General features: G+C 40.6%; 1 protein-coding gene across 1 annotated transcript in view; it reads left to right on the forward strand.

Moving 5' to 3' along the window:
• Nucleotides 1–735: 735 nt before the first annotated feature.
• KLF8 (KLF transcription factor 8) overlaps nt 736–27048 on the forward strand; it is a 74822-nt gene continuing 48509 nt past the window's right edge. Inside the window, exon 1 of the mRNA XM_059680551.1 lies at nt 736–1294. The gene's annotated coding sequence lies outside the window, so the exon portion shown is untranslated. The remainder of the gene's footprint in view (nt 1295–27048) is intronic.

Raw genomic sequence — 27048 nt, forward strand, 5'->3', positions numbered from 1 at the left:
AACAAGGTTTTTATAAATCAAGTCAAAGAGGTAGGCAGGGGCTGGATCTAAAAATGGTGGCAGGGTCAGGGCGGTGGTAGCGGAAATGGTGATAAGTGGTCAGATTCTGATTTTGAAGATAGAGCCAACAGGATTTCTTGAAGAGTCGGAGTTGAGGATGGCTCAGGAATTTTTGCCCTGAGCAACCAGGTATTTTACTATACACTGGAATGGAGAATGGTATTGCACATGATTTCTGATGGATCATCTGGAGTTCCCCTAATTGTGGAGGGCACTTCAAGGCCCTTCTCTGCCTACTTAGGCAGTGAGGGGTGGTGGGGGACTGCTGTTTGGGGTGAGTTAGAGGAATGAAACACATTTCTGGGAATCCTCCCCTTCTCTTCTCCTATTCTGGTCCGAAATATGGAGACTTAACACAGATGAGCTTTAGAGAAGACTTGAATATACTGAGTCAGGCCAAACCAAGAGGCCCCAGAGACAGGGGATCTGCTGTAGCCACTTCAGTCCAGAAACTGTAAGGAAGTGGGCGGCGCCAGAGAGGGCGCTGCACAAACTTTCTTGGCTATCTGGAGCCAAAGGAGCCACTTTTTTTTCCCTTTTCTTTCTTTCTTTTTTTTAAAACCAGAAACAAAGTAAAGAAAATAGATGGGGTAGAGTATGGCGTGGCCTGGCCGGCCCGGAAGGACTTTGGGTGGAGCGGACTGTGAAAGCTTCGGGGCAGAGGGGGAGGGGGAGCCTCCACTAGCAACTAAGCTTAGCTTCCTAAACTCAGCAGAAAGGTCAGAGGAATTGCAGGAAAGGCCAGGCGCCCGGGCATTCTGTCTGCCCGCCAAAGACGGACGAAAACCCAAGTTGTGCGATGCAGCTTTAAAGGGGCTGGTGATTGACAGAATGTGTAGCAGTGGATGGGGTGGAGCCGCTGGGTGGGGTCTGGGACCGGCAGCTGGGAGAAACCAAAAGGAAGAAAAAAGAAAACCATTGCCCCTGATTATCGCTAATGCCGGGCGGGGAAAGCTAGTCAGAAAGGGAGGAAAAGGAGGGCTTTAGAGCTCACCTCCACTCCCACCCACGGTCAACTCTCTCCAACCCTTCGGTCTCCTTTGGAGATCATTCAAATCGAGTGTACACCGGCCCTGGTCGGTGCCCATTACCTCCAACTCGCCACTGAACTAGGTTTGCAGTACGAGGGAGTGAGGACCCCGAGTCCATCAGCTCAACCCCAGCCCCGCCCCGTCCGTTGGCCCTGGCCCCAGGCTGGGAGGAGAGGATGCCTCCGGAGGCGCAGAATCCAAAAGTAAGTCCCTTTCATTTTGCCTACCTACCCTTTTTCCCCCTTCCTTTTGCCCCCCTCACTGGGGTCTCCGCTGGGCGGCGAAGGAGCCACCTTATAGAAGGAGACTCTTTCAAGGAGGATCCTGAGGGTGGAGCAGGGTGGGGTAAGAAAGGGAGGGAAGGGGAGGAGGGGTGGCGCTAGGGGAGCTGCCACCCCTGGCATAGGCGCGCTCAGAGTTGGATGTTTGTATGGTTTGGTACCTCGATTACCCCTCAGATCATTAGAGCCTCGACTTACCCTCTCCAGGAGTTCTTTCTTTTTGTCACACTCCAGCATCCTTATCAGGTTGCCTAAAGCCTCTAGCTGTGAGTTGGGAGGGCTCCATCTTGCCTGGCTTCTTAAAGGGACAGTGCACTAGTTCAACTGAGGGAAATCTGTATTGGAAATTCAATTTCGAGAAGGACAGCAGTGACTCGCCTTACTATGACACTCTGAGTTTTGGGGATATTTGCATGGGAAGGATAGCTTTCTCTCCCCTATACCAACCTCCACACTTGGTTCTGATATCCAGCTGATTATCAGGAGGCGCACCCTGAAGTTGCACATTAGTTAACTGCAGTCGATTTAGCAGTTTTAGGTGGATGGAAAATTTTCTGTTTCCTAAGAGGTGCCATGGCAGTGCAGATGACTTGAAAAAAAAAAAAAGAATTCATTCTACAAATATTTCTTGAATGCTAAATTCATTGCCTGTGGCTGATCCCACGGCGGAGCGGTGTCTATTACTATGTCAAGACCATGTCGAGTGATGTCACTGACTCCTTGCTTAACAGATTGGTGGCCAAGATTCCTTCTTAGGATATGGAGATGTGTGTTGAATTTTATTCCAACATTTACCAAGCATCCATCACGTGAAAGTTCCAATGGTTCCCGCTTATGTTTTTCCTGTAGTACCAGGCAGCCACATGCCCAAGCCCAGGTAGCTGGGAGATGCAGCTGGAAGAGATAAGAACTCAAGGCTAAATGGCATGCAAAAGGCCAACGGTAGTTTGCTTCAATAGGGAAGCTAAGGCCACCTTGGGTGACCTGCCTTGCCCATGTCCATGTCCAGTCAGGAAGATTGTGCTGAGGAGAAGGGCTTCACCAGCTCCCTTCTGAGGTTAAATAAAGAACTGGTGTGGTGGAGACTTGTTAGAAGGGTCTCGGATGGACCAGTGGCATCTCTCCCGCGTTTGTCTCTCTCATCTTTCTGCTTAGGGAGAGTGGCAGGACTGGGTGGAGCCTAATGATATCCCACAGGTTACAGACATGAAAACGTGTTGTTTGAGGTTTGAGGGCTAGCATTTCACTCTGAAAGTTTCTGTTCAGTGGATGGAATGCCACAGCTCCCAGTGCTCTGCAATTTACCAGTTCAGCTGTCTCTGGTATTAAATGCAAGTCACAGAGCTCCTCCCTCCTTTAATGTGTTGGGTTTCATTGCATCCCAGTGCCAACTCCCATCAAGGGCATGTGTTAGTTCTAGGTTCCTAGGCAACATTTAAGTAAAGCACCTTCCTCCATCCCCTCTGTCCTCAATTGATTTTCCAAACCGCAAAGGGACCTTATTGTGAGCGGCCATATCATTGAGTCCACTGGATTCAGATAAAAAAAAGAAAGCCTCACTTAGAGGTATTTCCCCCTAAAGTCACTGGCCTATGGGCTCCTATAAACAAAGGAAACATAAATTCAACTGGCACTCTTCCTTACTTTCGTCAGTGGGCGTACAGTCTTGACGCAGAGCCAAGAACCACTTGTACATGTCACACCCACTGAAGTCTGCTATCCACACCCTTGCATGGAGGGTGGAGAAGCAACTATGTGTTGGTGCCATACCCAGCCTCCTGCAGTTGGTATGCATGGACTATGTTAGGAACAGGTATGCTTCCATTTTCACATTTGATTGTCCCTTTGTGTTCATATTGGTTTGTTTTCCTTTGGGAGAATTTCTAGTTGTAGGATATGGGAACTAGGCGGTTCGGAGCTCTCATAAAATACCATTGCTGAAATATGGTTATTTTCTTCCTAGGACAATGAAAGGGTTGTGAACCCACTAACGGCTCACAGGCAAGCAATAGAAATCCTTTCCAAGGACTTCTAGTGACTTCCCCAGAGCGATTTAAATTGTTTGCTGTCATTCATTCTGCTTCCTGGGATTGCGGAGAATTTCTATCTATTTGGAGGCAAAAAGGTTTCGGGGGGATAATTGTAAAAAGGATATTTTGTGCTTTCTCTGTAGTAGAGAGTAGAAGTAGAAGTAATTTTGACCCTCAAGTTCCCTTCTCAAATGCCTGTATCTGGTGACCTAGGCTGTTCGTGCCTAGACTAGATCAGCTTGCCTGTACATTTACTTTGGTATGAGTTCTTTCCTGATTGTTGCTCAGCCTTTAAGGACGAGGAGCTGTGATAAACAAAGGTATCAACACAATGTGCATTGTGATATGATGTTCTTTAATTAATTCATTGAACAAATATTTAGTAGGAATCTACTCTGTGTCATCACTGCACAGACTGGGGAATTTTATCTAATGAGGGTGTGTTGGTGGAGGGGAAAGCCAATAAACAATAAAGGTATTTGTTGGGTGGGGATAAGGTGGGAGAAAGAATAGAAGGCATTTGGGATTGGGGAGATATATTTACTATAGTGCAGTTAAAGAAAATTTCTCTTATACGGTGGTATTTAAAAATATACCTGAGTGAAATGAGAGCCAGCCATAATGCCTGAGGGATTGGGGTAGTAGACACAGGAAAGAGAATGTGCAAAGGCTTGATGTGTTCAGGGAATTGAACCCGGACCCTTCAGTCTGCAGGCAAACGCTTTTATCTACTGCGTATCACTGGAGTGGAGAGGAAGAGAGTCCTAGGACATGTGGTCAGAGGGACCTATATAGAGGGCCTGATCATATAGGACCTTACAAAAACTTTGACTTTTATACCGAGTAAAAGCCATTTTTTAAATCTTTATTGTTTAAAATATTATAGATTTCCCCCTTTTGTTTCCCCATTGACCCCCCTCCCCTTCAGACCTTCACCACCCTATTGTCTATGTCTACGGTTATGCATACAAGTTCTTTGGTTGATCACTTCCTACTACCCCCTCACTCCTGCCTTCCCTCTGAGAATCATCAGTCTGTTCCATGCTTCTATGTCTCTGGATCTATTTTGTCCATCAGTTTATTTGTTCATTAGATTCCACATATGATTGAGATCATGTGATGTGATACTTGTCTTTCACTGACCGGTTTATTTTGCTTAGCATCTCCGGGCCCCTCCATGCTGTCTCAAAGGGTAAGAGATCCTTCTTTTTACAGCTACATAGCATTCCATGGTGTAAATGCACCACAGCTTTTTTATTCACTCATCTACTGATAGGCACTTGGGATGTTTCCAGATCTTAGCTATTGTAAATTGTGCTGCTATGAACATAGGGGTACATATATTCTTTCTGATTGGTGTTTCAGGATTCTTAGGATATATTCCTAGAAGTGGGAGTAAAAGTCACTTTTAAAGAAAATAGGTAATCAACAATTATTTTACTTAAAATTCTACTCTAGAATATCAATATGGTTTATGTTTTTATGCTTTGGATGGAATGTTTCTTTTTCTTTTTTTTTTTAATCTTCACCCGAGGATATTCTTCCATTGATTTTTAGAGAGAGGGAACTACAGAGAGAAATATTGATGTGAGAGAGACACATTAATTGGTTGCCTCCTGCAACCGAGGTGCGTGCCCTTGATTGGAATTAAAACCGGGACCCTTCAGTCTGCAGGTCGACATTCTATCCACTGAGCCAAACTGGCCAGGGCTGGATAGAATGTTTCTTTAAAGATAAAACTTAGTTAGCTTATTGCTGAATTCATGTCAACTGATACAATTTAATTTCATACTAACCATTGTTGTATAATACAATTACCTGGAAAAGGTTTCAGACACATTTGAAACTACTTAAATATAAAAAGCCTTTTCAATGCACTTGAATAAGAAATCACAATAAATTTATTAGCACTAGAAAAATATTTAAGCTTTTAAAGAAAACTTCACAAGGTTCTACTCTATCATGAAACTGAAAATTATTCACTTGGAATTAAAAAAAAACACCTTTCAGTCTTTTTGGTCTCACAAGATTTCTTTTAAGCTATTCTCTGTCCTTCTCCCCAAGTCCTTCCCCGTGGGGAAGTATGTTTCATGTATCGTTTTGTTTGATCCTCACAATAATGTCATGAGGTAGGCACTATTGTCATCTCCATTTTATAGCAAGGAAGTTGAGACGTGGGAAAGTAAAGTACTTAAGGTCACACAGTAAGTGGAAGAGGATCCATTCTCTCCTGTACCTTCTAAGAAGTTTTCCAACAGCTTTCTTCTCGTCTTCACTTTCTTTTTCTTCTTTGATTCTCTCACCCATCCAAACATTCCCACCTAAAAATAGTATATAACTAACATTTACTGAAGACCTACTGTGTGCTCAGCCCTCTATACACCTTACATGTATCAATTCATATAATAAAACAATCCTATCCACTATATACTGTTATTTCCCCAGTTTTTCAGTACGGGAAATGGGGGCACAGAAATATCAAGCTATTGTAAATAATGCTGCAGTGATCATAGGGGTGCATATATTCTTTTGAATTGGTATTTCGGGGTTTCTTTGGATAAATTCCCAGAATTGGAATCACGGGGTCATAAGGCAGTTTCAATTTTAATTTTTTTGAGGAAGCTCCATACTGCCCTCCACAGTGACTGCAGTTGTGGAATTGTGCACCTGAAGCTATGATTTTGTTAACCAGTGCCACCCCAATCAATTCAATAAAAAAAGGGGGAAATTTCCAGAAATAAACAATTCATAAGTTTAAAAAAAAATGAAGCAACTTGCTCAAGAAGTATAGGTAGGATTTGGATGGTCAGAGTGGAAGGGGAAGGGCATTCTAAACAGGAAGAATCGTATAGCCAAAGGCAGCATCAATACAATGTGGGCCTAGAGGGGAATGGAATAAGGCTAGGGAAGGGCTCTTATGAGGTTAGATAACTCTACTTTTGGTGATAATATAGGTGGGGCAAAATTAGCTGCTGGAAAACCAGGAATGTCAATATTCTTCCTCTCTAGTGTCTCGGGGAAACAGCCAGGTTTCAACGAATGTCATTGTCTAGCTCATGTTACCTGATGCTCAGGTGGATGGTATTATGTTGTTTGGCAAGTTGTTCCCTGATCTGGGGACACTTTTGCTGGTCAATGATGGCATGGTAGTAGAGCAGAAAATATTCAGAGGAGTTTAGAGTGCTTTTTGCTGCTGTAGCGGAATGCGATCTGTAGCTTTGGTTTATTTAAACCTGACTATACATTAACCATTTCCGCATATATAAGGCAGATAGCTTTGAAAGGGGGAAGCAACATTCATTCATTCATCTTATTTGCTTTTTCAACATACATGCCCTGAGAACGCTATGTGTGGCCAGCTCTGTGCTACAGGCTGGGGTACAAAAATATATTACCTCAACCTTGCCCTCGAACTCAGCTGGGAGACAAAGTTCTACCAAACAAGTAGTATCTGTTCACATACTGTACGCAAAGGACCATGTTAAGCCCTTTGCATGTTTCTCGTGTAAATTCATCATGGGATTTTACTCATTTTGTTGATAAAGACACTGAAGATTACAGGAAGGCTGAAGAGACTCAAGGAGGGAGGAATTTGGAAATTGACAAGTAAGCAAATCATTAACATGAGCAGGAAAGATGTGGGTGACATTGGGGGTCAAGGAGTCAGAGAGGACTTGCTAGAGGAGTGATGCTTGAGTCTTAAAAGAGAAATATGAGTTTTCAAGGCAAGTAGAGAAAGTAAGGACATTATAAAAGGAATATCATGTGTCAATGAATGGAGGTTCCAGAGAGGTGGTGTACTTAGGAAATAGTGAGCATAAGAATGTTCTGGGTCAGTGGCAGGAAAAAAAGACTGGAAAAGTAGACAGAATCAGGACACAACTATAAATAAAGGAGTCTCTGTTTTTTATAGGCACAGTATTAAGAGCACTTTCCCCAAAAGTCATTCTTTACTTTAAAAAACCTTAGGGATTACATAAACAGCTGCTTCGTGTGCTAAATAGAGAAACTAGAGACATCTTTAGCACCGTGTCATTCAACAGAGACCAGAAAAATTTCTGGGGCCGGAAGGTAGACACAAACCTGAGTACTCATTGAACCCCCAAGAGTCATTGCAATCAGGGAAAAAGGGAGAGATCTGTACTTTCTGGGAGGCCAGAGTAATAGTATGGCTGCTAGTCAGATATTCAAACAATATTCATAACAACAACAAAAAATAACATTCATAAGTGTGACAGGTATTCCATTTGATAAACGGAGAAACTACAGCTCTTCAAATCTATGACCATACCTGTAAGGAAACTGGGAAAATTCTGCTAATAATCAGCAGAACTTGAATTTGACCAGATAGTTTGGCTTTTGCAATCCACATTTCTGATCACTATATGTTTAGCTAGCTAGTCAGCAAGACCAAAAGGAAATAGATCAAGGTTGGCCCAAATATCAGTGTAATGCAGCACAAATGGGTATACATGAAAAATATAGTAATAGATGCAAGATTTAGGAAGTAAGGAAACAGCAGGTGAGATAGGAAATTTGCTGACTGAGGTCACGATTCAGGGGTCCGCAAACCACACTGAGGCCACAGATATACTTTATATTGACAATGTTTTCTAGAATTTGATTTCATTACCAGTGTATACGAGTGGAATTTTTCACGTGAAACGGGTAGGGAACGTCTCTTCTGCAGGCCGTATAAGGCCCATGAAATCATTTGGTCTGGCCCTGCCAGGGCATTAGGGGTGAGTTAATGAAATGTTTGACCAAATACAGCAGGCTAATTTTTAAGTGGATCATTTTGTATGGCCTGCGAATGATGTTATAAATATCCAAATGGCCCTTGCCAGGAAAAAGGGTCCCCACCCCTGATGTAAAATATAGGTTTGCAACTTTCTTGAAAAACTTGAAATACTTCGCATCACAGGGCCTAGACTGCTGCATGGTGACAGTCACCAGGAACTGAGTAGCAGCTGCCCCTTTAGACATGTTATTTATTCATTTCTATCCTTTAGTTGCAAAAGGCGAAACCAGCTGGAGCTAGTTTAAGCACAAGAGGAATGTGACTGACTCTTGGGAATGAACAGAGTTTTGGAAATGGGAAGTTGTTGGGCTGTTTTTATTTTTTATTTTTTTGGTGTCTCCTATCTGGTTCCCTCTGCACGTCAGCTTATTTTTTTCTCACTTAGTAGATGAGAGCACGGAGTGGGCAAGAGATAGCTTCGTTATCTCCTAAGTTCATATGTTACAGTTCGGTCTCATAGAAAGCTACTGGCTGGCTTAGTACCAATGACCAAGTCACAGGGAATGGGCACTGATCGATCGAGTCAGTTGCCTACCCCTAGATAAGTGACCTTTGGCCCAGGAGGCTAGGGTTATGTAATGGAAACAAGGGGCACACATTTATAAATCAGATAGGAGTTATAAGGGGATCGTTATGTGTGGAGCAGACACTTCCAAATATATCCCCTGTACCACGGATATTTGGGTTCTACTCACTTTGTGGTAGCTTCTGGTGTTCTCTTGGAGGTCTTTCAACCTACTGCAAGCCTGGCCTATCTGATCTGCTCGCCAGGTTTAGACCTGTTATTTTGGGAGGGTTTAGGGTTCACTGCACCCGCATTGTTCTTATTACAAAGCAATTTGAGGCCCAAATTGCCAGAATACCCTACCCTGCCTTTCTTTTAGCACTTTGAATCCCACAGGGCTTCCTTCCTCCAGTCGCTTAAAATCACCTTATTCATCATTATAATGACCTTAGGCCACTGAATAAGGCCTGGTGACTGCATTCTGAAAGTTAATAGCCCTGGATGAAAAGGGGGCAGGCAGGTCTAAAGGAGAACAGCTAATGGTGATGTGTTCAGGACTGAAGAATTGGCAAAAGTTCCATTCATAAGTGTAATGCCTGGGCTTTAGAATTAGACAGGATGACGGGGATTTACTGTGTTTTTCTTCTTGGATTCCTTTGACGCAAAGAGCTTTCCAAGTTTTGTGGTTCCCAGCTGAGGCTTTGGACACTTCTTGTTTCAATGATTTTTTTTCAATGACTTCAAAGTTCCCTTCCGAATATTCCTTACAAAAGTAGCAGTTGATATAGAAAGATTTCACTCTCAGCCCAAGCTTTGGGGTGCAGGGATTGCTAGTCCTAGAGGGTGTTGAGAGGGAAGCCCCCCCGCCCCCCGCACCCTGCTCCTGAAAGTACTGAAGTAAGCTGCCCAGTCTGAAACTATTCTCTCTCAAGATCATGAGATGGATTCCTTCCAAAGGAATTCAAGCTCTGCCCCAGTCCTACAGCCTCTTCTGGCATTTGCTTTGCCTTTTATAAATAGAATAGAATTATCCTGACTTCCTCAAGCAGAGTTGCTTATTGCCAGGGTAATATTCTACACTCTTCAGTGCAAAGAGAGAAGAACTCAGAGTCAAAGCCAGGAAACTTCCTAGAAAGAGAAATTTCACTTAGGACATTTGAAATCTGAGCAGACATTGGTTTGCTTTCTCTTTCCTCTTTATTGAAGTTAACATTGCAATAAAGTGAGTATGGTTCTGTTACTTTGGATCCTCTCTCTCTTGCCTCTAGCTCCTTTAGTTGGCAGCTTAAGACAGCATTTATTGCAAATGCCAATAAAAGTTAACATTTATTGAGCAATTACTATATGCAAGACACTGCTCTAAATTCTTTACAATACCTATCTGGTAATTGTTATGATGATTACATAACACATAAAAGTATAATGTTCAGTCAGTAAATGGTAGTATTCATATATGTGCTATCTTCTCTCTTCTCCCTTAAAAAGTACTTGGATTGGGTTCAGTATAAGCTCACGCTTTCCAATCTCAGAGGGAAAATCCTGGCTGCTTCACCATCCTTTCATCCAACCCCACAGTAACTGATCCAAGATTTTTAAATATTTTTCAACTGCCCATTCATACCTACCCCCAACTTTGGCCTCCTTAACTTGCTGATGAAATTATATAGATTCTCTCATTTTCCTTTCACTTCACTTAAGTCAGTACTGCTCAAACTTCAATGTATATAAATCAACTACAATTCTGCTTACAATGCAGATTTTGAATCAGAAGGTCTGGGGTGGGACCTGAGGAAATTCTATATTTCTAACAAATTTCTGGGTGATACAGATACTATTGGGTGGATAACATTTTCTGTAGCGTGGCTCTAAAAAAGGCCAAGGTTCACCAATCTCTCTCTCTCTCTCTCTCTCTCTCTCTCTCTCTCTCTCTCTTCCTCTCTCTCTCTCTCTCTTCCTCTCTCTCTCTTCCTCCCTCCCTCTCTCTCTCTCTCTCTCTCTCTCTCACACACTTTTATAGATGAAGAGACTGAGACTCTAACTCAAAAAAGATAAATGCACCCTAATGTACCCTAATGTTCATTGTGGCATTATTTAATTCTTTACAATAGCCAAGACATGGAGATGATCTAAGTGTTCATTGATAGATGAATACATAAAGAATCTATATATATAAAAGGCTAATATGCAAAGTGTCCCCTCGGGAGTTTGACCGAGAGACCAGGTGTTGAGTGTTTCCTTCCACGACTCGCGTGGAGTAGGGTTCAGTATCTGAAAGAGGAGCCGCACAACAAATGAGAGAAAAAGACACGAGATAATTTTGCAATATTGGGGGACCAGGCGACAAGTCCCGAAGGACTTCCTCTCCTGTGCTCAGGCCTCACCAAGCTTTTATTGATCTGGGATGCACCCATAGCATAGCCCTAGGCAGGTGACCCCCTGCAACAGGCAGACTAGCCCATCAGCAAGGATTTACATAATAATAAATGGGGGAGTAGTTTCAGCTACCACTGTCTGGACAAACAGAGGTGGCTCCTAGCTCCGACCTTTGGGAGGGCTTCAAAGGCACCCAGCCTTCGGGGGTTCTCTGTCTATGCTTATCAGATAGTGAAGGCAATAAACAGTTTCCCACAACCAGGAGTTCAATCACTTGCTATGACGTGTGCTGACCACCAGGGGGTGGCATGGGATGAAGGGAGGCCCCACTGGCAGCTGGCAGTCAGGGAAGGGAGGTCCTGGCCGGCAGTTGGAAGGCCCCGATTTGCCCTGATCACAGGCCAGGCCTAGGGACCCTACCCGTGCATGAATTCTGTGCACCAGGCCTCTAGAGTGTGTGTGTGTGTGTGTGTGTGTGTGTGTGTGTGTGTGTGTGTATATATATATATATATATATATATATATATATATATATATATATATAAATTAGCCATAACAAGAAAGAAATATGTAAGTGGATCTTGAGTGCATATGATAAATGAAATAAGTCAGACAGGGAAAGACAAATACCATATGATCTCACTTGTATGTGCAATCTAAAAATAACCCTCATAGATACAGAGAACAGATGCATGGTTACCAAAGCAGGGTGTGGAATGCCAAAATGGGTGAAGGTAGTCAAAAGGTATAAATTTCCAGTTATCAAATAAGTAAATCACGTGGCTGTAATGTACTGCATGATAATTATAGTTAGTAATACTGTAATGCATACTTGAAAGTTGCTTCAGGTCTTATGTTTGGGTCTTTGATTCATTTTGAGCCAATTTTTTAATATGGGGACAAGTAATAGTCTAGCTTCATTCATTTGCATGTGGCTTTAAATTTCATTAATATGTGGGATAGAAAACTGAAAGCAACAAATTAACAAACAAAACCTCATAGACACAGACAACAATATGGTGGTTACCAGAGGGGAAGGTGGATAAGGGTGTTATGAAGGGTAGAGAGGGTCAAGTGTATGGTGACAGAAGGAGATTTGACTTTGGGTGGTGAACACACAATACAATATACAGATGATGCCTCATAGAATTGTACACTTGAAGCCTATATAATTTTATTAACCAACTAGTGGCCCAGTGCATGGATTTGTGCACATTGAAAGGAATTAATTAGAAGAAAGATTCGTGTAGTAATTACATTACTGCAAAAAATTACATGTCAAAATAGTATATATAATATAGTATAAAATTCAAATAAAAAATATTTTAATATCACTATTCGCCCTTTCTCTATAATAGAGGTGTGAGAGATGAAAGAAAATTAGTAAAATGTATATGAAAATAATATATAAATTGATTAGTAAATAAACAATAACAACATGATTTAAAAACAACCAAAACATGATATAAAAACAACATTAATAAAAACAATGACTGATAAATTGATTAAACTTATTCTAATATCTCCCTGTATACCACATTAAGAGTAAAAACACTTTCAGAGTGCTTGACTAATTTAATGTCACACACATGCTCTTCGAACTCGAGAGAAAGCAACATATAACTGACGATGTCCGAAAAAAGGTTCAGGTAGGAATAGTCCTCTCTGTCTAGAGTTTGTCCTTGTGATTTATTAATAATGCGTGAGTCAACATTTATTTTTAAATTGCCAATGTGCGTCATATGTACCGGCTGGTCATTGGATGGATGGTCAGATGTACGTATGGTTAGTCAGCCTTTTATATATATAGATGTCATCCCAATAAATTTAATTAAAAATGTTAAGTGATTTTCTCAGGGTCATATAGATTGACAGCTGTCAGAGGGATGAGGGGTTAGGGGGCTGGATGAAGTAGGTGAGGAGATTAAGCAAAAAAAACCTCATAAAAAAAGTAAAAAAACAAACAAAAAAACACCTCATAGACACAGACAACAGTATGGTGATTACTAGAGGGAAAGGGGGTGGGGTCAAGTGGAAGAGGATAAAGGGGGATAAATGGTGATGGAAGGAGACTTGATTTGGGGTGGTGAACACAGTACAATATACAGGGGATGTATTCTAGAGTTGTACACCTGAAACCTATATAATTTCATTAACCATGTCACCCGAATAAATTCAATACATTTGTTAAAAGAAAAAAAGCATGATTTAAAATAGTTTCTCCATCCAGCTAATGTAGCTTACACACCTGCTCTATTGGACTCTAACTTTGTAATTGTCATATTTTGGCTTTCTAAGAATAGTCACTATATCCTTCTGTGGTGTTCCAGGGCAACCCTGTCTGCCAAAGGCTGTCCATCTGTATGAGGACCTCCTGAGATGAGAATTTGACTAGATGAACATGTGGCACACATGATGGAGAATTCTATGGGTCACTAAGAAGAGCTGGTTGTCATGAGCCATTTCTGACAGAGAGGAGATTTCCAAGTGAATGATTGCAATATGTGCAGTTAGCGGGTCAGTTAGAGCATCAAGGAAAGTAACATAATATAGCGATTAAGAGCAGAGGCATTGGCCCTAACCGGTTTGGCTCAGTGGATAGAGTGTCTGCCTGCAGACTGAAGGGTCCCAGGTTTGATTCCAGTCAAGGGCACATGTCTGGGTTGTGGTCTTGATCCCCAGTAGGGAGTGTACAGGAGGCAGCCAAACAATGATTCTCCCTCATCATTGATGTTTCTCTCTCTCTAAAAGTATATATTTTTTTAAAAAGAGCAAAGGCACTGGAGTAAGTAGACAAACCTGGGTTCAGGTCCTACTTTTTCTACTTTCTGTGTAGGACCTTAAGCAAGTTGTTTAGCCTTTCAGAATCTCAGAATGATGATATTGTACCTAACTCATGGGGATGTGAGGATTGAGTGTGCTAGTGCATAAAATTCTTAGCACAGTCACACCGAGTGATAGTTATTTTTGAACCTCCAGCAGCATCCCCCACTTCCAGGTAGCTAAGCCCTCTGGAAAAATTTTACAAATTTTGTAAGGCCTGTCTCCAAGCCTTTCCTTATCCCCTTCTCCTGTGACATTTATCCAATTTTTTGCCTGACAATTATAAATATACTTGCCTCATCCCTCCTTGCTAGACTGAAAGTATCTCAAGGACAGCGATGATATCTAAGTCCTTCCACAAAGACTAACAGAGTGCCCTGCTATGATATGGTAGACACTCAGTATATGTTGAGCCAGGTTAGATTGAACTGATTTATATTTAAAATGTACTTACAAACAAGTACCAGCACTTTTTGTCATATTGTAACTCTGCTATTGGCCTTAACATCCCTTCTTTCCAGAGATCCAACATATGTTTCACATTGATTGTTCCAGATTATTTGGCACAGATGTGAGTTGGGAGTTCACAGTTTCCAAGGAAGGATCTTTTCTGTGACACAGCAGGTGATAGAGACCAAAATGGCAACAGACACTGTCAGGTTAATTCAATAAATATTTATTGAGGGTGTTATATGTAAGATTGTGCTAAATCTATGGGGGTATGCAAAGCTCCAGGGGAGAGAAGGAATGGAGGGGTCTATTAATTTAGGGAGGAGTGAAGATATATAAATCCTGACTATTGTATACTCTGAATGTTTGTCACCTCTCTAAATCCATATGTTAAAATCCTAACCCTCAAAGGTAATGGCATTAGTAGGTGGAGCCTTTGGGAGGTACTTATGTCATTTAGGTGAAACCTTCAAGAGTGGGATTAGAGACCCTGACACATAGTGGGAGCTCAATAAAAAGTTGTTGAATGAACAAAAATGGGATCAGTGCTTTACAAAAGAGGCTCTAAAGAGATCCTTAGGCCGGAACCGGTTTGGCTCAGTGGATAGAGCATCGGCCTGCAGACTGAAGGGTCCCAGGTTCGATTCCGGTCAAGGGCATGTACCTGGGTTGCGGGCACATCCCCAGTAGGAGATGTGCAGGAGGCAGCTGATCTATGTTTCTCTCTCATCGATGTTTCTAGCTCTCTATCTCTCTCCCTTCCTCTCTGTAAAAAATCAATAAAATATATATTTAAAAAAAAAATAAAGAGATCCTTAGCTCTGCCACCATGTGAGGACAAGGTACCAACCATGAACCAGAAGAGGGCCCTCACCTGACTATGCACGCACCTTGATCTTGGACATCTCTGCCTCTAGAACTGTGAGAAATAAAATTCTGTTGTTTATAAGCCACCCAGTTCTGTGACATTTTGTTATAGCAGCTGAACAAACTAAGACAGACTGGAGAAAAAAATATATATTTATTTAATATATATATATATATATGTATATATATATATATATATTTAATATATATAATTTATTTAATTTTTTGGCTAGCGACTGAGGCTTCAAAATGTCCCAGGTCTGGGTAGCTAATGAATGGTGTGTGCGATGATTCTTTGGAGGGGTGAAGACTGCCTAAGGACCTTGATAGATTTGTTTTAAAAAAATTTAGAGCAGTGGTTCTCAATCCTGGCTGTATTTTGGAAACACCTGGCATGGGGATTTAAAAAATAGTGATGTTTGGGTCCCAACTGGCAGATATTCTGATGCCATTGGTCTGGGGTGCCTTTTGGGCACTGATAGTGTTTTTAAGTCTTCCCAAGTGATCCAAATGTGCAACCAAGGTGGAAAGTCACGGCTTCAGAGTCATATTTCTTAGGGAGCCCAAAGTGGTTTGGTTCAGGTCAGTACTTCTGGCTTGAGTAAGATAAAAATTAGTCTGTTTATTTCAAGGACATTCCACAGTATGATTTGGTCATCTCTTTCTTGGAGGGAAAAATACTCTTTCATAACAGAATTATTATCATGACTCTAAGGGATTCATTTAATCACTTGTATGTTTATGCAGGAAACATGGAAAAAGATTATTAATTTTCTATTGCTGCTTTAACAAATTACCACAAATTTGGCTTAAAACAACACACATTTATTATGTTATAGTTCTGGAGTTCAGAAAGTCTAAAACCAGGGTGTTGGCAGGACAACATTGTTTCTGGAATGTCTAGTGGATAATCTATTTAATTGCCTTTTTCAGCTTCTAGAGGCTAATCATATTCCTTGGCTCATAGTCCTATTTTTCTGACCTCTCTTTTCGTTGTCACATCTTCTCTGACTCGTCTCTCTCTCTCTAATAAGGACTCTTGATTACATAAGAAGCATCTGGATAATCCAGGACAATCTCCCCATCTCAAGATCCTTAATTTAGTCCCATTTGCAAAGTTTCCTTGGCCATATAAAGTAACATATTCATAGGTTCCAGGGATTAGGATGTGGGCTTCTTTGGAAGATCCTCATTGAATCAACTATGGGGACTAATGATGACAATGGCACTATGGCTGCGAATATTTACTTATGTCCTCTAAGCCACAGGACAAACACTTAATGCTTTTTCTTTTTTTTACCGTGGGCTGGGTCCTATGCTCAATGCATTAATGACTTTATTTCAGTTAATGTTAGGAAGTGGCTACAACTATTATCCTCATATTTCAGATGACAAAACTGAGACTAATAGAGATTAAGTGACTTGCTCAAATCATATAACAACTAGGCCAGATTGCAAACCCAATGGTTCAGTAACCTAACCATTGTGCAATACAATTTCTTCTAGTAACCCTGACTTTAAGGGCCTAGGCCAGTGGTCGGCAAACCGCGGCTCACGAGCTCTTTGGCCCCTTGAGTGTGGCTCTTCCACAAAATACCATGTGCGGGAATGCACGTACAGTGCGATTGAAACTTCGTGGCCCATGCGCAGAAGTCAGTTTTCAGCCTGGGCGAGTCTATTTTGAAGAAGTGGCGTTAGAAGAAGTGGGGGTGTCGGTAGGTCAGGCGAGGGGAGACGCAGCGCAGGCGGCGGGATATGCAGCGCGGGGGAAGGTGTGCGGGATTCATGCACGAGTTGAGGATGGGAGAGTTGGAAGGGGTCGACCTCAGTGAATGTACCTCAATCAGATTGAGGACGTTTTTAGCAAAGGCCAGCTTAGGAGTACCCTAATTAAGTTAATAACAATGTACCTACCTATATAGTTTAAGTTTACAAATTTTGGCTCTCAAAAGAAATTTCAGTCGTTGTACTGTTGATATTTGGCTCTGTTGACTAATGAGTTTGCTGACCACTGGCTTAGGTGAATTTTTTTTTCTGAGCCTCAGAGTCTTGATTTTTCTCATCTAAAGATAGAAACAAGACAAATACATAAAGGGGCATCTTCGGAGAATTTTTGTGAATGGGAGTAGGTTTGGGAGCCAACAGGAAAAGTCTCTTTACCATGCTGACAGACTAATCAAAGGAGTCTTTATTGTTTATGTATTTTGAAGTGATGCTATAATAATGATGACAGAGGTGGGCTTTATCATTTACAGGAGTTCGGAGTGGCTTTAACTCTTACAGGCCTTGAGGGCAGGCATTATGATCTAAAATATATTTCAGTTCACCAGATGTAGCTTTAGTGGACTGAAATGGTACCTGGGTAAGCAGAGTCCAAAGCTACCATTTCCATAATTACATCACTTACTAAGTACTTACTTACCTTGTGTCAGGCAGGGTTCCATTGGATATTCGTGACAACTTTATAAGGTAAATACTATTAATATAACTTTTTTTAAATAAGAATTATTTTACTTATTTTTTTATCGTTTAAACTATTACATATGTCTCCTTTTCCCCCTAACCCCCCCCCCCCCACCGGCCACTCAATATAACTTTTTTTCAGATGTGAAAATGGAGGCACAGGCCAGTTAAGTATCATACCCAAGATCACACAGCTAATAAGTGGAAGAGTTTGGAGTCAAGCATCCATCCTTTCCCATCCCTTTTAAGAAGCTGTTCCATTAGCTAATCCCCCACGAAAGTTACCAAATACACTTGATTAAACCTGAACCTATCTAATTCGTGGTCAGGTTGTATCTTGAGCAGCAGTTTTTCCTGCGTTGTGTCTTTACTCTGTGCTTTTCTAGCTCTCTCCCTTGGACTGCAGCGTGCTTTTGTTCTAAAACTAAAGCTGGTGCGGTGTGTCTTTGGCAATTTGAGGTGGAGCATCTGGCCAAAGAGATCTGACTGCAAGTTTGAGTGCTCACATGGAGCCAGACATGGCAGGGACAGGTGTGATGAGTTGGAGCCAGCCAGGGACTCTGAGAGGAAGATGGCCTCTGTTGCAATAGAGTGCTTATGAGAGAAAAGGTGGCCCGATGGAACGCAATTATAGGAATTGATGAAAGGGCTAGTGGAAAACAATTACTCTCATCTCCATTCTGCGGGGGGTTGATTAGGAAGCCTTCTCTCCCCCGCCATCTCGTGGCCTTGTGTTCTGCCAGAAATCAGTGTTATGACCAAAGGGCCAGAAACTGGATGTTCCTAAAAAGAGCTCGGAAAGCTGGGGGGATTGAGAAACAGGGTGGGCACCAGCTTGGTGTGGTTATAGTTCTTCACTTTAAACAATAAATTTAAAAAAAAATTTCCAGCTTTATTAAGATAATATTGATATATGTCATTGTGTAAGCTTAAGGTGTGTAACATGATTTGGTATACATATATATATTGCAAAACTTTTATTACAATATACGGTTAATTAACACATCTATCACCTTGCATAAGTAGCATTTATTTTTTATGATGAGAACATTTGTTCTTTTAAAAAAAATATATTTTTTATTGATTTCAGAGAGGAAGGATGAGGGAGAGAGAGATAGAAACATCAGTGATGAGAGAGAATCATTGGTTGGCTGTCTCCTGCATGCCCTCTACTAGGGAGCAAGCCTGCAATCTGGGCATGTGCCCTTGACCAGAATCGATCCTGGGACCCTTCAGTCTGCAGTCAGATGCTCTATCCACTGAGCCAAACCAGCTAGGGCAGAACATTAGTTCTTTTAGCTACTTTCAAGTATATAATACAGTATTGTTAACTATAGTCACCATGCTGTATATTAGATCCCCATAACTTATTGCTTTTAAATAAAGAGGGGAGGGGAGAGATTGAGCTTCAGTCCTCAAATGTCCATTTGAGCTTCATGCTTTAAACCCTATTCACATGGCAAATGTTTGTGTCCCTGTATTCTCTTTTCCTTTTCCTTTTTCTCTTGTAATGCTGGTCCCTGGAGTTTAATTTGGTTTAAGACCTCTGGTTTGTATTCATATTCTCTCTCTCTTTCTCTGTCTTAAAAATATATTTTATTGATTTCAGACAGGAAAGAAGAGGGAGCGAGAGATCGAAACATCAATGATAAGAGAGAATAATTGATTGGCTGCTTCCTGCACACCCCCTACTGGGGATGGAGCCCACAACAGAATCAAATTGTGACCTCCTGGTTCATAGGTCGATGCTCAACCACTGACCCATGCCGGCTGGATTCATTGTCTCCCTTAATTCCTTCCGTGATTCCCTTTCTTTGATGGTTCTCATATACTATTCTACAAATATCTCCCCATTTCCACTCACTCCCCACCCTGAAAGATACATATATAGAATAAATGGATGAAGTTAAGGAGCTCAAGGAAGCTGTATCTGAGCATTTCTACCTTCTTGGCATCTCTAGTGTCTTAGAGAATATGGCTTCTGGAATGAGGGCTCTCCTTTATTGTTTTCTTTCAACATTTTTCTCTTGCTGTTTCTTAAGCTTTCTCCCCAAGTGTATCTGACAGAAAGCTAGTGCAGTCTTCCTACTTCACAAAGAGCCTTCAATAATGATTAGCAATGAAATTAAAACTTATGAAAGGCTTGACCCTGGACGCAAGCCAAAAGCAACCTCTGAACTCCTTAAGATTATAATTTCTGTAGCCATTGAATGAAGGCAGGGGACTTGGAAATAAGGCACTAGTAAAACAAGTAAAGGGTTGTTTAAAGGAAAGCATCAATAAATGGAGTCATGGTTAAGTGGAAGAGTGATGAGGTGTCACTCATCGAAGAAGGAAACAGATTTCATAGATATACATATAGTATTGAGTTTCTATATTTATCCTCTATATAATAGGGATCATTACACAAGTGGCACCCAGTCTAGCTGGCTTCTTCTTCTCGGCCATTCCTGAACTCTGCCTGATTCTGGGATGGGATGCTGTGACTATTTCCACAAAAAAGATGAACTGAGGAAGTATTTTTCTAGGGGACTAATGACATTTTGGTAGGAAACAGTCTTTGGCCAAGTGATATCATGGGGCAGTAATAACAATAGTTTAAACTAATGAAGCATGTCCTATGTGCTAAGCACTCCACTTTTATAAATCACTTATTATACCCATTTTTCAGATGTGGAAACTGAGGCCGGAGAGGTTAAGTTGATTCTCTTCCATCTAATCTTCTGATTTCCCTTATCTTGTTCTACTTTTTCTTTTCTCCCTAGCACTTTTCATTCAAACATAGTATAAACTGTGTGAAGTTTATTGTATTCCCCCCCCCGCCACACACACACAAGAATTCAAGCTTTATAAAGGCAGGGATCTGTACCTGATTTGTTCATTGAGGTCTCCAAAATGCCTGAAATAAATAAATAACCTCAGTTAACATTTGCTGAATGAGTAACTTTCCCAAAGTCACACAACTTGTGAATTGCAGAGTTCAGACTTGAACCCAGGCAAACTTCAGTGCCTGCTTTCTCCATCTACTCTACTATCTCTCTGTCTGAAGCATGTGAATTATTCCATTTCTGATGCCATATAAAATAGGATGCTTTCCACAACTGTCCTTACAAAGCATAGGTCATTGTGGCCAATATAGGGAGAGGTCTGTGGAGTCTTTGTCATTGTCAAGGGATTTTCCTGGGAGGACCCTCAGCCTGCATCAAGCCTCTGTGAGCTCAGTTTAGCCCAGTTTATGTACTCTATGGTCATTTGGGGTAAATAAGGGTGATGTCATAAGGGCTTATGCATTTTCTTTTGAGTCTTGGCTGTGGCTGAACCCAGAGAAAATGATTCTTTTGTGTGATATAGCTGCGACCTTTTGGTGCCCATCTCTTTCACGTTCTCATTCCCCTTTCCTGAGCCACAAGAAGAGCTCTCTTAATGCCGATCAAAAGTCAGAGGAAGTTCAACTGTGGATTTCATTCAGAAATGGAAATGCACTACAAAAATCCCTTCAGAAGTGTCTTTCTATAGTGAGTTGATTTTAGGCTAGCAGTCTAATGGGCAGGCTTGATTGAAATGGCAGCTGAAGCAATCCTGGTGTCTGGATTGGCTCAGCATCTGAAACAGTTTTCCAGTTTATGCCTTCATAGGAAGTACGGTATGATTAATGATGCTTTCCCTCTCTGCACTGGTACAAAACATAAAAGAATAGGTGTGGTGCTTTTGTTTTTATTGATTTTATTTATTTATTTTAATGAATTAAATTGATTGGGGTGTCATTGGTTAATAAGACTATATAGGTTTCAAGTGTATAGTTCTATAATAAATCATCTGTACATTACATTGTATGCCCACCATCCAAAGTCAAATCATCTTCCATCACCATATATTTGGCACTTTTTACCCTTTACATCTCACTATCTCCCTTCCTTCTGGTAACCACCATACTGTCATCTGTTTCTGTGAGTTTCAGTTTAATATGCCACATATGAGGGAAATCATAATCCTTAGCTTTTTATTACTGACTTATTTCGCTTAACATAATATTCCTGAGGTCCATCCATGTTGTTGCAAATGGCAGTACTTTGTCTTTTCTTATGTTTGAGTAGTATTCCACTGTATATATGTACCACATCTTCTTTATCCAATCATCTATCGAAGGACACTGGGTTGTTTCCATGTCTTGGCCACCTTGAATAATGCTGCAATGAACATAGTGTTGCATATGACTTTGTGAATAAATGTTTTCAAATCTTTCAAGTAGATAACCAGAAGAAGGATTTCTGGGTCATGTGGCAACTCTATTCTTAAATTTTTGAGGGGCCTCCATACTGTTTTCCATAGTGGCTGTACCAGCTTACATTCCCACTAGCAGTGAATGAGGGTTCCTTTTCTTCCACAATCTCTCTAACACTTGTTATTACTTTTCTTGTTGATAATAGCCATTTTAACAGGTGTGAAATGATATCTCATTGTAGTTTGTTTTAATATGTCTTTGATTTTTTTAGAGAGAGATGAAGGGAGAGGGATAGATAGAAACATCTATCGTCCGCCTCCTGCATGCCCCCTACTGGTGATCGATCCTGCAAACTGGGCATGTGCCCTGACTGGAAATCGAACTGATGACCTCCTGGTTCATGGGTCAACCACTGAGCAACACCAGCCGGGCTCATTGTAGTTTTGATTTACATTTTCCCAAATGGCTAGTGAAGTTGTGCATCTTTTCATATATCTACTAGAGGCCTGGTGCACGAAATTCGTGCATGGGTAGGGTCCCTAGGCCTGGCTGGCGATCAGGGCCGATCAGGGCCTTCTGGCTGCTGGCTGGGGCCTTCCTTCATTTCGCACCACCCCCTGGTCATAGCAAGCGATCGAACTCCTGGTCTCCCAGTCGAACTCCCGTGGGGACAATTTGCATATTATATATATATATATATATATATATATATATATATATATATATATATACCATTTGTATGTCTTTTTGGGAGAAGTGTCTGTTCAGGTCCTCTGCCCATTTTCTAATTGCTTTTTTTTGCTTGGTGTTGAGTTGTATGAATTCCTTATAGATTTTGGATATTAACTCCTTATCAGATAGGTAGTTTGCAAATATTTTCTCCCATTCCATAGGTTGTGTTTTCAACTTGTTTATAATTTCTTTTACCTTTCAGAAGCTTTTTTAGTTTACTGTAGTCCTACTTGTTTATTTTACTTTTGTTTATTATGCTTTGGTGTCATATCCTAACATTCATTGCCAAATGGTACAAATCTCCATTTATAAGATAAATAAGTTCTGGGGATCTAATGTACAGCATGGAGACAATAGTTAACAATACTATATTATATACTTTTAAGTTTCTAAGAGAGTAGGTCTTAAAAACTCTCACCACACTCACATGCACACACACAAACACACACACAAATGGTACTATGTGAGGTGTTGGATGTGTTATCTAACCTTGTTGTGGTAATCATTTTGTAATATATATATATATATATATATATATATATATATATATATATATATATTTAAATCAATCATTGCCATGATCAATGTTAAGGAGCTTTTCCCCTATGTTTTCTTCTAGGAGTCTTTTGGTTTCAAGTCTTATATTTAAGTCTGTAAATCATTTTGAGTTCATTTTTGTGAGTGTTATAAGATGGTAGTTCAGTTTCATTTTTTTAAACATGTGAACATGTAGTATTCCTAACACCATTTATTAAAGAGACCATATTTTTCTCATTAAGTATTCTTGGCTGATCTTTCAAATATTAGTTGATTGTATTTCCATGGGTTTATTTTGGGGCTCTCAATTCTCTTTCACTGGTTTATATGTCCATTTTCATGCTAACACTACAGTATTTTGCTTACTATAGCTTTGTAATATAGTTTGGAATCAGGAAGTGAAATCATTTCATTGTTCTTTCTAAGTTTTTTTGGCTATTTGAGGTCTTTTGTGGTTTCCTGAGAATTTTAGGATTATTTTTTTCCATTTCTGTAAAAAAAATGCCATTGCAAACTTGATAGGATTGTATTGAATCCATAGATGGCTTTGTGTTGTATGAACATTTTTATAATATTAATTCTTCTCAATGAGCATGGGATTTATATAAATTTATTAGTTTCTGTTTCAGTTTCTTTCATCCAAGTCTTGTACTTTTCAGTGTACAGAACTTTCACCCTCTTGGTTAAATTTATCCCTAAGTATTTTATTGTTTTTGATATAGTTATAAATGGGATTATTTTATTTATTTTTTAGATAGTCCATTGTTAATGTAGAAACACAACTGATTTTTGTATGTTGATTTTTTTATCCTGCAACTTTACTGAATTTGTTTATTAGCTCTAAAAATTGTTTGGTGGAGTATTTAGATTTTTTTATATAAGATCATGTCACTGCAAATAGACAATTTTACTTACTTTTTCTGATTTGACTGCCTTTTATTTTTTATTGAGTTTATTGGGGTTTATATTGGTTCAAAAAACTATACAGGTTTCAAGTGTACAACTCAGCAAAACATCATCTACACACCCATCTTGCACCCATTGCTCAATGCACAGTCCACCTCCACCTTCTTTGATTCAGACTACCCCCACCTCCATCCCCTCTAACAGCCGACGGTATGTTCCATGTATCCATGTCTCTATTTCTATTTTGTTTGTCAGTTTATTTGTTCATTAGATTCCACATCTAAGTGGGATCATATGGTATTTGTCGTTCTCTCACTGGCTTATATCACTTAACATAATAATCTCCAGGTCCTTTCATCCATGCTATCACAAAAGGTAAGATTTCCTTTTTTTTTTTTTAATGGCCAAGTAGTATACCATTGTGTGAATGTACACAGCTTTTTTATCCACTCATTTACTGATGGGCCTTGGGCTCTTTCTAGATCTTGGCTATCCTATATAATAAAAAGCTAATATGCAAATTGACCGAATGGCGGAACAACTGGTTGCTATGACGCACATTGACCACCAGGGGGAAGACACTCAATGCAGGAGCTGCCCCTTGGTAGTCAGTGTGCTCCCACAGGGGGAGCTCCACTCAGCCAGAAGCTGGGCACATGGCTGGCGAGCACAGTAGCAGTAGTGAGCGGGAGCCTCTCCCGCCTCCGCTGCAGTGCTAAGGATGTCCAACTGTAAGCCATTAGTCAGACATCCTCTGAGGGCTCCTGGACTGTGAGAGGGTGCAGGCCGGGCTGAGTGCACGAATTTTGTGCACAGGGCCTCTAGTTGTAAATAATGCTGCTATGAACATAGGGGTACATACATTCTTTCCAATTAGTGTTTTGGGTTTCTTTGGATATATTCCCAGAAGTGGGATTGCTGGGTCAAAAGGTATTTGTTTTTTAAATCCTCACCTGAGGATATTTTTCCATTGATTTTTAGAGTGAGAAGAAGAGAGAGGGAAAGACAGAGAGAAACATTGATGTGAGAGAAGCACATCAATTGGTTGCCTCCTGCACGCGCCCACCAGAGCCTGGGCCTGGGAGGAGCCTGCAACCGAGGTATGTGCCCTTGATCAGAATCAAACCCGAGACCCTTCAGTCCACAGGCTGACACTCTATCCACTGGGTCAAACTGCCTAGGGCAAAAGGCATTTTGATTTTTAATTTTTTTAGGAAACTCCATGCTGTTTTCCACAGTGGCTACACCAGTTTGCATTCCCACCAGCAGTGTACTAGGGTTCCCTTTTCTCCAAATCCTCTCTAGTACTTGTTGTTTATTGATTTATTGATGATAGCCATTCTGACAAGTATGATACCTCATTGTAGTTTTAATTTCCATCTCTGTGATGACTAGTGATGTTGAGCATTTTTTCATATGTCTGTTGGCCACCTGTATGTCCTCTTTGGAGAAGTATCTATTGAAGTCCTTTGTCCATTTCTTGATTGGGTTTTTTGTCTTCTTGATGTTGAGTTGTATAAATTCTTTATATATTTTGGAAATTAACCTCTTATCAGATGTATCATTGGCAATTATGTTCTCCCACACCGTGGGTTCCCTTTGCATTTTGAGGATGGTTTCTTTTGCTGTGCAGAAGCTTTTTCATTTGATGTAGTCCCATTTGTTTATTTTTAATAAGCACCTATAATGTGATTTTATTCACAAGAAAAACATTCTTATATATAAGTACCAAAAATAGTGTGCTGCAGGGAGGTGTGGTTCAACCATGATCTCCACATTTGAATTTGTATAATGAAATCTTTCAATGCTGTGATTTGGCAATAGGGGCAAAAGTTGAGATTTGATGTGTTTGGGAATGTGAGAATTGGTCAAAAGATTTTTTTTTTTTAGGCTCTGCTTGTGTTAGGCCATGTAAGGAACCTAAAGCTGTTTGGGACACCTCTTTGAGGAATGAGTATCATTAAACATAGATGATTAGTGGCCAGTTATTACAGCTTCTCCAGCAGGAGTGGATCTGCCAGATGTTCTGTGCAGACCGACAGATGATTAAAATCAAGTGGCTCTAAGTAAAATTGATTGGGCCTGGATAAAGCTACCAGAGTCCTTTTTCCCCTCATACTAAAAATAATCTCCATAAAGAAAAAAATATGATCCTTAGCTATCATTAAAGCTAGAGTTCAGAAATATTAGATGGGGAGTAGTGGCTGACCTTCAGCCTCTCCTCTGTAGCCTCTCCTCCCACTCACAATGCAGTCTCCTCATCTACCTAATTGATGGCTTGAGACAGACTCTGAACACTGGGAGGCAGTAGAGATTAAGCCCTCCTATACCCTGGCATGTACTTGGTTATGAGTGAGATATTAACTCTGAGTGGTTGCATGGATTAAATAAGACCAATATTAGGCTATTATTATTATTATTATTAATTTTCTCCAATTGTGTTCCTCTGAGCCATCTTTATCTTAGCCGCCTTTTTCATCATGGGCCTTCAGCCCCTACCCAAGGCAAAATGGGAATCTCAATATTATAGTGAGGAACAAATAAGGGAATGCCTATAAAGTGCTTAGCAGAGGAGTAGGTACTCAGGATACGGTAGCCATTATTATTAGCTGCTTCTACAAAAAGGAATTTTAAAAATATTAACAATAGAAAGCATTCCTTGTTCTGAAGATCAACAAAAAGTACTTCCCATGGATCCACCAACTGCTGGTTTCTAACACCCGTAGAGCAATAACAGGCTAGCAGTATGTATATTCCCATTATCCTAATGAGCTAAATCCAGACCTTTAGTCCTCTGAGTGTGGCCCCCAGAATAGCAACATCAGCATCACTTGGAACTTGCTAGAAATTAAAATTCTTGGGCTCCACCTGCGACCTACTAAACCGGAAACCTTGAGGATGGGCCCTGCAGTCTGTGTTTTGACAAGATCTCCAGGTGATTTGAATGCACATTCAAGTATGAGAACC

This window comes from Myotis daubentonii, chromosome X (assembly GCF_963259705.1).
Source record: "Myotis daubentonii chromosome X, mMyoDau2.1, whole genome shotgun sequence".
Taxonomy (NCBI): Eukaryota; Metazoa; Chordata; class Mammalia; order Chiroptera; family Vespertilionidae; genus Myotis; species Myotis daubentonii.